General features: G+C 56.8%; 1 long non-coding RNA gene across 1 annotated transcript; it reads right to left on the bottom strand.

The window, feature by feature from the left end:
• Positions 1–8,063: 8,063 nt before the first annotated feature.
• On the bottom strand, positions 8,064–11,771 carry LOC122470146. The gene is made up of 3 exons (XR_006293849.1): positions 11,559–11,771; positions 11,066–11,328; positions 8,064–10,930 (listed from the first exon to the last, which is right to left on the bottom strand). It is a non-coding gene; the product is annotated as an uncharacterized LOC122470146 (long non-coding RNA).
• Between the last annotated feature and the right edge of the window lie 19 nt (positions 11,772–11,790).

Consider the following 11,790-nt stretch of genomic DNA (forward strand, 5'->3'; position numbering starts at 1 on the left):
AGCAGACACACAGGGGAAGAGCTGGGCGATAGGCTTCCTTCCAAGACTCCAGTGACTTTTTCCTGGTGTGGTGAACTCGGGGCCTGCTGGCTGGCTTTCCAGGCGGCTCGGGGCCTGCTCTCCAGCAGCGTTTCCTTGGTCACGAACGGGCGACTCACTTCACTTTCTGGGGTATTTCTTTTCTTTCTTTCTTTTTTTTTTTTTTTTTTTTAATATTTTAATGTTTGTTTATTTTTGAGAGTGAGAGAGACAGCATGAGCAAGCGAGGAGCAGGGAGAGAGGGAGACACAGAATCCAAAGCAGGCTCCAGGCTCCGAGCTGTCATCACAGAGCCCGATGCGGGGCTCGAACTCACGAACCGTGAGATCATGACCTGAGCCGAAGTCAGACGCTCAGCCGACTGAGCCACCCGGAGGCCCCCCTTTCCGGGGTATTTCTGACAGGCTGCATAGAGATGGGATTTTGCAAATGGAGTCCTCATATTTGATTTCCTAAATCGTGTCCCAAAGCTGCTGTATGTCAGTGTTTTATGGGTTCAATCTGATACGCGTGTCCTAGAATCTGAGGAAAGTGGGGTGGTTTCTAGCCGGTCTTCTCTCCTATAAAACGGACACAGCTTAAGCCCTAGAGAGCAGATGGTTTTCGGGTGACTTTCGGGTTTACGTGCGGGGAAGCGCGTTCTGTCCCACGCCAGGGCGCAGGTGTATTGAGGGAAGAGAGGTGTGCTGCTGATGGTGGCCAGCCACCCATCCGTGGAGGGTCCCCGACCGCACAGTTTCAGGACCGTTTCCGGCTGCCTGAGACCGTGGGAAAGCACCCCTCCCACACCCAGCGTGGTGGTTCTGCGTCGGGGCGCAGAGCGCTTCCCCCCTTTCCAGACCACATCTCTTTCACGCCTCGCCTGCGGTCCCTGGGCACGCGCACGCACACACACTCAGCGTGCACACTCGCCTCTGTGCTCGCCTGCGAGAGCCTGTCTGCACAATGTTTATTCGGGCGGAAGAGGAGAGAGAGAGAGAGGCAGCCTCTCGGCCTGGGTCTGGCTTGAGTTTGCTCCCTGCTGCTGGCTCTCTCCAAAGAGCCTCAGAAAGAATTAACCCTTGAAAAGCAGGTTGGTGAATTCTTTGGTGCCTGACAGCTTTTGTTGGGTTGAAGGCACCCTTCTGCCGCCTCTTGGTGGGGGAGAGTTCCGCGTTGGTCCTTCTGGGCGTCCGCATGGTGTGTCCCTCGCCCTCCGGACCTGCAGCCGGTGACACGACCCCTTGTCCCTCCTGAGAAGGTGCCGAGCCCTGGGCCCCCAGCGCGGGAGTGCCCAGCCAGGGCAGGAAGCGGGCGGCCTGGGAAGCTCAGGTGACTTTTTCTCACCTGTGCCGTGAGGGCTGTGGCCCCTGCCTACTTGGCGCGGGTACTGAGCAGCCGTCCGTGCGTCACAGGCCATCTTGCCGTACGGGACACTTTCTCGAGTCTGACTCTTGAAACAGCGTTTCTCCGCGCCTCCTGTCGGCAGACACCATGTGGGCACAGCTTTGTGGTTTTATGAAAGACAGTCGCCGTGGGAGGTGGGGGGTCTGTGCCCCGTTGGGCGGTTGAGGACGCCGCGGCTGGGAGAGGTCGGGCGTCCCGCCAGAGGGGACTGGGCACAGAGCCGCGGAAGCCGGACGCTGGTGACAGACGGCAGGACTGGGTCGGCCTTCGGCCAGGACCGGAATTTACCGGCACTGGGGTGACCGGGTGGGAACCGCGGGGAGAAAGGGGGAGGCGCAGACCCTTGGCTGGGGCCCTGCTGGCCGGGATCGTGTGGGTGGGCTGCCGGGAGCCCAGCCAGGCCGCGGAGCGGACAGGCAGAAGGGCGGCCAGCGTACCCGCACAGTGGTGCCCACGGAGGCCCGAGGCCCCGCGTGACTGAGGGGCTTTTCCCTCGGCTGGGTTGTCAACACCAGAGATAACGGATCACCCGTACGAGCGGCTTGCTGGCTGAACGTGCCCACCAGTCTGTCTCCGGTTACGATGCACAGGGTCTCTAGAAGTTCTGGTTCACACAGACCACCCAGTACGGAGCGCATCAGCTGAGCGTCACGGAGCCAGCCGCCTTCTAGGAGGATGATCAGACATAGGCCGCGTGTGGTGTTCTAGAATGCGGTTTGAGGGCTGAGGCAGAGCCCAAGGCCAGGCGGTGATGAATGTGGGGGAGGGGAGCGAGGGGGAGGGCAGAGCTGAGGTTGGGGGAGGGGCGGGGTCCCCGAGGGTCCTGCTCTGGTAGGTCTGCTCCCGTATAGCATCTGAGCAGAGCTGGGGGACCCAGGAAAGTGTGTCCCAGCCGCTGACAGGCGAATTCTAGAAGGTTCTGAGGTGCAGGGCTGCTGGTGCATGGCGCGCACGCAGAGAGAGAGCCCTGTGCGCCTTGCTCTAGGTCGGTAAGTAGTGGAGTTATTCTTATGTTTTTCTGCTCATCAAAAAATTATTGCTTTTCTTTTTCCTGTGGTGCCAAGTGTGTGGGACTCGTGTCCTGTGTCCAGTTCAGTGGTTCTCATCCAGGCAGGGCGGCAGGCGGGCCGAGGCCAGGGAGGACGCTGGACGCCCCGTGCGCAGACGGCCCCCGGCCGACAGAGCTGAGGCCACACCAATTCTTCACGTTCTCCATCTCCAGGGAAGGTCGCTTGCTCGATTTCTTTTTTTGGTGTGAACATACGGGATTCCTGCTCTGTCCCCAGATGTCCCCGTCGTCTCGCTGCGTCCGCCTGGCTTTGGTGCTATTCTCGGCACCCTATTCTGGGCAAGTTCAACGTGCGCACGTCCAGATTTACACAAATGGTAATTTTGGTCTCCGCACAAAGATTCACGAGTGACTCCGCTACGGAATTCCTCAGAGGACAGGATTTCTCCAGACAAGGATCCACCACCTGGGGTTTGTGGATCTCTAGGGGCCACAGTTGGCGATCGGGGCTCTGAATTGCCAGGAAGCATACGCAACCCGTGTGCCGGCTGCTGTGTGTATCTGCGTTTCCCGCCCCGGGAGCAGCTGGAGCATTCATTCTGCCAAAGTTAGCGACCAGAAGATTATTTGAAGCCACTGTCCTGGTTTGTGCCAGCATCCTGAAACCTCTTTCAGCTTTCAGGAAATACAGACGGGGGGGCTGAGAACACAAGCTTTGACATTCAGACGGTGGCTTCGCGACTTAGGTTTGCTGGCCATGCAGCTTCGGGCTAATTACCTCTTTGAGCCTCAATTCTGTCACCTGTAAAATGCAGGAGGTTGGTAAGATTTACATAAAATAACGGATGAAGGTCTCGATTCAGTGCCTGGCCTGTGGTCGGGCAGCCGTCACTCCGGAAAGCGCTTTCCCTCTGGACCCCTGTCTCTACCACGCCGTCCTGCAGGCCACAATTATTTTCATCTTCCTATGGTTTTCTCACTTCTTATTGGATACGTTCATTCTCTCCACAAGGATGTGTTGCTTGCCTGCAGCGGGCCAGGCCCTGGTTGGGAGGGCCAAGGCCGGGGCACCTACCCGGGGCCACGCCGCTCCGGTGCTGTGCAGATGCCTCAGCAGATCTCGCTCATCTCGGCAAGTTCGTGTGCCCGGCCGAACGACGGCCCCCAGATGCCCACATCCTAGTGCCCAGACCCCCTGTTGCCTCACACAGCAAAAGGGACCTAGCAGATGTGACTAAATTAAGGATCTTGGGATGAGGGGACGAGACTCGATCATGGGGGCCCGGGCACCATCACAAGGGTCCTTGCAAGGGAGAGGCGGGCGGGTCAGAGAAGGAAACGGGTGAGGGAGAGAGCCACAGGGGCAAAGCCGAGGAAGGGGCTTGTGCGCGCCGGAGAAGCGAGCAAACGGGGCCTCCCCTGGCGTTTCCAGAAGGAACCGGCCCTGCCACCATCCCGACTTTAGCCCGGGGAGACCCAGGTTGGGTTTCTCACCTGCAGAACCGTAAGCAAGAAATGCGTATTGTTTGAAGCTGAAGCCACCGATTTTATGGCAACGTGTCACAACGACCACAGGGAACCCACACCGTCCTGTGGATTGAAAACCTGAGTTCTTAATTTTTTTTTTAATTTTTTTTTTTAACGTTTTTATTTATTTTTGGGATAGAGAGAGACAGAGCATGAACGGGGGAGGGGCAGAGAGAGAGGGAGACACAGAATCGGAAACAGGCTCCAGGCTCCGAGCCATCAGCCCAGAGCCTGACGCGGGGCTCGAACTCACGGACCGCGAGATCGTGACCTGGCTGAAGTCGGACGCTTAACCGACTGCGCCACCCAGGCGCCCCGAAAACCTGAGTTCTTATTCGTGCAGGACTGGGCCACACAGAGGTGCCGTCAGATGGCGGCCACGCTGGCGGCCCGGAGGAATCCTGCGGAGGCTTCTCGTCTTCTGCGGGACACCTTCCGGGGCGAAGGGCAAGATGGGACCGGACAGCGGATCGTCTGAAAGGTCTTCTTGCAGCCGGGTGGAGGGGCACCAACCCGCGGAGTGACCATCAGCCCCGTGTCCCAGCAGCTCCCCCGGGGCTGCCGCACGCTGCGCTCTGTTCAGGAGTCACCGGGTGCCGCCTGACCCAGCAGGGCTTACGTGGTTTGCAGTGGGCTCTCCAGGTGTGGGGACCGCGTCCCTACTTCCTGTTTTCTGCACTGTGCTCTGCCTGGATGGAGCAGGTGGTGGTCGGGGGTCTCTGAGACCTGCAGCCCCCCGGGTGTTCCCACAGCACGCCTGCTGCCTGGTGGGCCTCCAGTGCCCAAGGACTCAGGGCAGGAGTCAGATGCAGGCCCTGCGGCCCCAGGCCGTGTGAAAATGACACCTTACTGTTCTCCAAGGCGGCTGAGGTGTGGTTTGGGGCCACAGCCGTCTCCCGAGTCCCCTGGCCTTCCCGGAGCTCTGCCCATGGCATCTTTTCTGCAGGGGACCCCGTGAACTCTCACGGCCCCACGGGGCGAGGGCAGTGAATCCCTGCAGCCGGCACAGTCCCTTCTGAACGCAGCCTCCTCGAACCCTCTCCCGTCCCCTTGGAGGCCTGAGGCCCAGGCCAACCTTGTGGCCGGGCAGGGAGACCCCTCGCTTGGCAGAAGAGAGGTGACGTGTGGGAAAGAAGGGGGCGTGAGAGGGGGACGGGCTGAGGGGACAGTGGGGCGACTGGAGGTTCAGCAGAGTCTCTGTGGAACTCATTCCCCAAACACACTTGTCCAAAGTAATCGCATTTATGTTTTCTCTTCCTTTCTAAGAGCAAAACGGTAGACGTTCAAGGGGAAATACAAGGCACGAACAACAAAGTCGTCAGGCGAGGATGTCTCTGATGACAGGCTGGTCCCGGCCCAGGACACCTGGCGGGCAGGGCGGGACGGACCCTCAGCCAGCGGCTCTGGGACCTCGCGCCCACCGGGCAGCGGGGTCTGGGCCCGGCCTGGGGAAAGGTGGCGGACAGGCTTCGGAGAGGCCCCGAGCGGGCCTGGACGCAGAGCTGGGAGCAGCCCCCGGACGCGCACTGTGTCAGGTGCAACACAGGTGCGGCGGGGAGGCTCCCGTAACGCAACCGCTTTCCTGCGTGGACATTTCCGCCCATCTCGTCCGGCGGCTCCCGGAGGCGCCCGGCTCGGCCTTGCTGGAAGGGTCCCGATGATCGCAGGAGCTCAGTGCTGTCATCCGCTTACCCGGGGGTCCCCTCCCACGGAGGCTTCCTCCCGAGTGGGACCCCAAAGATGCCCGAGGAGGGGAGACACAGCAGGAGGCAGAGGCCTCTCGGGAGGAAGGCAGGGGAAGCTGGGAAGGCTTGGTGGCCCCGGGCCTCCTGCGGCGGCACAGAACGACTGTGAGCTGCGGGGTCCCGTCCCCTGCAGCTGCGCCTGGCGGCCCTTCCTCTGGCCGAGGCGCCCCCTGCTTCCGGGGGGCTGAGCGCAGGAGCGGGGCCGAGGAAGCAGCGTCCAGTATCTCTGTAACCACGAAACCAGAGCATCGCGCACCCGAAAGGCCAGGGTTCACACAGGCCCTCCGGCTTCGATGTCCCTCAGGAGCGCTCTTCTGGCGGGCACCCGGCCGAACCCCGGAGCGGCGGGAAAGGGGCTGTGTGCTGGAAGACGCGGAGGCCCGCCTGGCCGGCCGCCAGGTTCCGTGTCCACGTACAGACTTTTAATCGTTTATCCTGAGAGAGAGCCGGTGGGGGAGGGGCAGAGAGGGAGGGAGAGAGAAAATGCCAGGCAGGCTCTGCGCTGTCAGCCCAGAGCCCGACGTGGGGCTCGAGCTCACCAATCGTGAGCTCCTGACTGGAACCGAAATCAGGAGTCGGGTGTTTACTGACTGAGCCCTCCCGGGCGCCCCGGATTCTGTGTATGTTTATTGGAAATAGTTTAGAGCCCCTTTGTGACCACCCCTCCCCCACCCCGCGGCTACTTTTCCGCGAGCCCATTGCCCAACCCCTCGGGAAGTCGAGGTCCGGACAGACGGAGCGGGAGAGCCCAGCCGTGCCGCCCTGGGTGCCGTGGCCCGGGGCTTCTCGAGGACCAGCCGACAGACAGCCTGCTGCTCCTCAGTCCCACATCCTCCAGCAGAGCCGGGTCCCCGACTGTCCCCAGGCCGCGTGCGGAGCAGAGACGCAGGTGACATATTGACAGAATGCCGTGTGCCCGTTTAACTGCATCCCGAGGAAGTGGCTGTATACTTTCCGAGGAAGTATTGTGTATCCTTGCCAAGCTCTCCTTTGTCCACCCATTCATTTGTATCGTATTTTGAGAAGGCCAGTCCTCAGCGGGCTAAAAACAAGGAAAACAGCCACGTGCTCCCCCACAGCAGACCGTCTGAGAGGCAAAGACCCCAGACCCCTGTCCTGCTTTCCCAGAGCTGCCGTAAGGAAGGGCCGCGGGAGGCCGGGGCAGGGGACACGCGCCCTCCCACAGTCCGTAGGCCAGGCTGGCACCCCTGCGTCACGGCCTCCCCGTCTGCGGGCCGGAGCTCGCCAGCGTCCTCGGCTGTGGCCGTATCGTTCCAGCCTCTGCCTCTGCCTTCACTCGGCCTCCCTCTGTGCCCGTCCACGTCTGTGACGGAGTCTCCTTCTGGAAGGACCCGCTCACCTTGCGTTAGGGCCCGCCCTAACCGGCTCATTTCAGTAGGCTGCCCCATCTCCAAATAAGGTCACGCTCTGAGGGGCTGGGACTCCAACATGCCTTTATCGGGGGTCGGGGGGACACAACTTAACCCATAAGAACCTTTAAGTTGGGGTTAATTGGATAAGGTGTCCTTATTTAGTTTATACTTTTGAGATTTCCTAATTAGACCTTTACTGTGTGAAAACTTGAAAAAAAAAACTTTTTTTGCAGTCCCTGTGTTATCAGTGGGAGACAGTAACACTGTGCTTCCATTTTGAGTTTGGTTTTTGTCTCATTTAACCTTGCACCTCACCTAAGGCATTGCTGACATTGTTTTCTTTTTAACTGGATTTTTTTTTAAGTTATTTATCTTGAGAGAGAGAGAGCAGAGGAGGGGCAGAGAGCAGGAGCGAGACAGAATCCCAAGCAGGGTCCTGGCCATCAGCAAGGAGCCTGACGTGGGGCTCGAACCCACGAATTGCAAGATCCTGACCTTGCTGCTTAACTGACCGAGCCACCCAGACGCCCCACGAGCATTCCTTGTGTAGTGAGAGAACTGTGCTGTAGAAGAGACTGACCTGAGAACAGCAGGCACCCCGCTCTGGGGACCGCCTTCCCGGCGTGGCGGTAAAGGCACCAGGCCCTCCTGCTGCACCCACACCACTGGGCGTCCCCAGTGCCGCTTGTCCAGGAGAGAACTCCCGTCCTGGCCCTAACCTACTAGAGCAGTGGGCGAGCGGCAGGAGACTCCCTTCCGGAAAGTTCCTGCAGGCCCACTGTGCGAAGTAGGAGTATTGAGCAGAATGGTTTTTAAGGCAGAGAAGGACCCATCCCCCAGGTTGCAAGGCCAACACCCTCCCTCCCCGCCCCGGCCTCGGGCGACTCACGCACCGGGCAGCTTCGGCTGGAAAAGCGAACCCTTCACTCACAGCACAAAGTGTTTGGGGCTTGGGGTGAAATCAGTGTGGCAGGATGAAGCCGCTGAGATGTACTAGGAAACCAATTTTATTTTTAACATATTGATTCCCGTTACACAAAGTATGGTTTTGTGCCTCCTCCTTGGTCTGTACTCGGAAGATCGGACTCGTTCATTTGGAAAGACAGGTGTTTCACTGTCAATGTGAAGAAGGGCCCGGGGTTGGGCAGGACTAGCATCCCTGCTCGGCCGCACGTGACACGAAAGTGACATCGGACTCTTTGAGAGAGAGTTCGTTCCCTCAACTGTGACACTGCCCTCTGGCAGTGCGTGTATCTACACCTGGGTATTTTGCGGAGTTACATGCACGCTTACGTGTAGGTATACCGCAAAGATTCATGTGAGATCGTATTTGATTGTAAATAACTTGCTCTAACAGGATAAACCCATGCCTTTAAAGTATTTAAAAGTAACTGGTCAGTTGGTATGTCTTTTCCAAGAGAAGGTTTACCAGAATCAGCATTAATAAACTTCACGGCCTTTAGGGATTGCAGTCCTGACTCACTTGACAGGAACTGTTGGCCTCCTGGTGGCCTGCCAGCCCCCCCCAACCCCCTCCTTCTGCTGCCCACAGTGATGAAGGACGGCAGGAGGGAGACACTCAGCACAATCAGGCTTCCTCCTCTCACCGACTGGACCAGCACTGAGCACAGCTTGATCTGCTCACAGTGCTGGCCCTGGGGCTTGAGGCTAAAAAGAAAGGTCTCCACTGTCCTATTCAGATCAGGACCGCTCAGGTATTCTCCTAAACCCGGGACTGTCCGTAACAGAAAATGTGTGCAGTGACATCACAAGTACACGGTCAGTACACAACCAGTTAATGGCCAATCGTCAACAGTATTCCAGGGCACTTACATTCCTCTTTTTCGGGTGTAACATTCTCAGGCACGGGCTAATTAGATGCTTGGGAAAACTCAGGCCTGAGGAGAATATTTACCATGTTGAAGAAATGGCTTACACGACACGGCAAACGGACCCAGAGCCATCAGAGCCGAAGGGGGTAGTCACGGTGGGGCCAGGGGAATTTTGGGGAGCTCTGTGTAGGAGATGGCTTCGTGTTCGTACGACACGGGCAGAATTTTTCAAGGCCGCAGGGACTGATGTTTCCACACCAACACACAGACATTCTGGTTAATTTTTCATGCCAAGAGACTCAAAGTACTATGTAGCAACGGGATCGATTCCTGGCAGCTACTGGAATCTAATTGCTTTTTATTGGAAGGCAGGAGTGCATCAACTCTTAGGGGCTATTAAGCTTTGGGGAAACTATCTGCTCTCTGGCATCAGCACGAGTAGAAAACCGGTGTCCAGCACCCAAAACAGGGCCCAATGTTGGACTGCCCAGCCGCCTGAATCTTCTGTAAGTACTGGGTGTTGTGTGATGAAAACGACACGCAGAAGCACAGAACTGGGAGCGCAGAAATTATTTGCTGACACTCAGCCAGAGGGGCAGTGACAAAGTCACAGGTGACGAGTGGGGCTGTCCTCCCGCTAGAGTTAAGACTCACTGCGCTAAATGCCTTGCATGTGTCACCTTGGTCAGACAGAAGAGGACAGAAGAACACAGAGAGGTCAGGGGTTCTGTGCAAATTTCTTAAGATGGAGAAATGGTGACATTGGTGTTTGAAATCCCATCTGTTGAATTCCAAAGCTGTGCTCTCTGCTCTCCCCATGCAGTTTCCAGATGGGGGTCAGAGTCCCCTAAGCCTGGTGCCCAGGCCGGGAGACCCTGCATTTATTAGGGGGCTGGACACCATCTCACCCAGGGCAATTCTGAGTTTCACTTACGTTTTCATTTATACCTCATACAGCTCTGCACGGCTCGTTTATACACTTCTTCAAGTGTGCCATGCGTGGTTAGGCTCTTTCTGAGCAGTGGAAAATTTAAAACAGTAAAATAATAATATTCTTGAAATACTGTTGGAATGGACGTTATTTAATGTTTATGACAAGTCCTTCTTCTTCTGGGTATTGTTGGATCCCATGTTTGACTTCAGGGACTCTGGATGTCCCTGTAGTTTGAATGACTTCCTAATTAAATGCATGGATCGTTCCCCGGCAATTTCCATTGGCCATATTGGGACCACAGTACGTTTTTAAAAATAAAACATGTAAAGTCTGAAAATGGATGGGGTTCCCCACACACCTTATCTACCAGATGGCATATGGGTTGGATGAATATTTTAAGTTAATTCATTTACTTTTTCGCTCATTCAATAAACATTTACTAAGAACCTATAGTATATGGCAAGCATAGTAAGATCCCGCGGGAAGAAAAGTTAAATGCGACGTACCTGATCTCTGGAAGTTTGGAGAGCGGTAGAGAAGACAGGCCAGTACTCCACCTTTGGTTGGGGAAAACTTAGGGGCCACTGGATCCTAATCCACAAAAGTGGGTGGGGGACGTGGATGAGGCTATAAAGCTGTGGGTCAGCCTAAAGCTTCCCCTGAAAGAATGGGGGTAAGGGCTGGAGGCATTGCTGGGAAATAAGTTTAAAACTCCACTCCAGGCATCTTCAAGCCAATGGAGCTGGGTGAGCTAGTGACACACAGTCTCCATGTGAAGGTGAACAGAACATCCGCGAAAAGAGATCCCAGTAGATTTTGGAATGTTTTTGGAGTAAAGAGAACAAAACAAAAATGGAGCATGATGGGAATGAGTTCAGCCCCCAAAAGATCTGCTTCTGGTATAGTTAACTGATAATTTAAAAATATACATCCCAGTAGTTTGCTTGGTTTCTGCTTCCTTTGATCCAAATCCCGAGGTAAAGTATTCCACTTGGCAGAATGAAAACGTTTTTTAAGGATGTTCTCAGGGTGTTAGCTCTGGCGCTGAAATCCAAAAGCCTCGCAGTGTATGAAACCGGCAAAGTCTGTCAAAAGCAAAATTTGAAAAAAGTCAAGTCTGAGGCCCTCTGGGCCTATGGAAATGTAATCATCATAATTTTTGCACAAAACTTTTAAAAATAGCATTTGCCATCAGGGGTCCAGTCTTAATTAGAACTGACCTGGGCAGGAAGCAGCTGTATGTAGGACTAAAAAGCAGCTGAAGTCAGAGGAAGTGTCTCCCTTGTCCACTGGCTTTGTGGAGCTAACACTTCAAGTTCTCGGTGAGGTCCAGAGGGTCCCCCCCCCCCCCCCCGCCGTGGCCCTACGCCAGGTCCGAGCTGCAGGGAGCCAGAGATGGTTGAGGCCACACTTCCAGACAGAAGAACAAAGTTCAGCAGTTTCCTCTGAGCGTTCGCAACGTTTTTGTCTTTTATCCTGGAATCTGTAAGGAGGTAGGCAATAGGTTTTTAACCACTAAATATGCCAACAACGCAGCGTCCCCAATTTTGCAAACATATGTAAACACTACATTTTATCTCATGGTTTTGTAGAGGAGGAGCGGGGGGAGGGGAAGCAGGACACAAAAGAGTGTGGTCGGGGGCAGAAACCCCGAGCGCGCCGGCGGGAACCTGCTCTCCGCTTCTCGCGGGGTGGCTGCGGGGATTCACTCACACCGGGGCGCAGCTGGGGCCCAGCCTCGGCCGTGGGGCCGTCGTGGGGACAGGTGGCGCCGCCCTCCACGCCTGCAGCCCGCATCTCGGCAGGAAGTCCCGGGGTCCTGGAAAGGGTTAAGCGGGCGGCGGGCGGCGGGCGGGCGGGGCGCGCGGAGGAGGCCCCGGCGCCGAGCCGCAACCCTCTCCCCGGAGCCGGGACTCGCGGCGGCGCGGGCTCCCGCTCCCGCCCG

The sequence above is a fragment of the Prionailurus bengalensis genome, chromosome B1 (assembly GCF_016509475.1).
Source record: "Prionailurus bengalensis isolate Pbe53 chromosome B1, Fcat_Pben_1.1_paternal_pri, whole genome shotgun sequence".
NCBI classification, from domain to species: domain Eukaryota; kingdom Metazoa; phylum Chordata; class Mammalia; order Carnivora; family Felidae; genus Prionailurus; species Prionailurus bengalensis.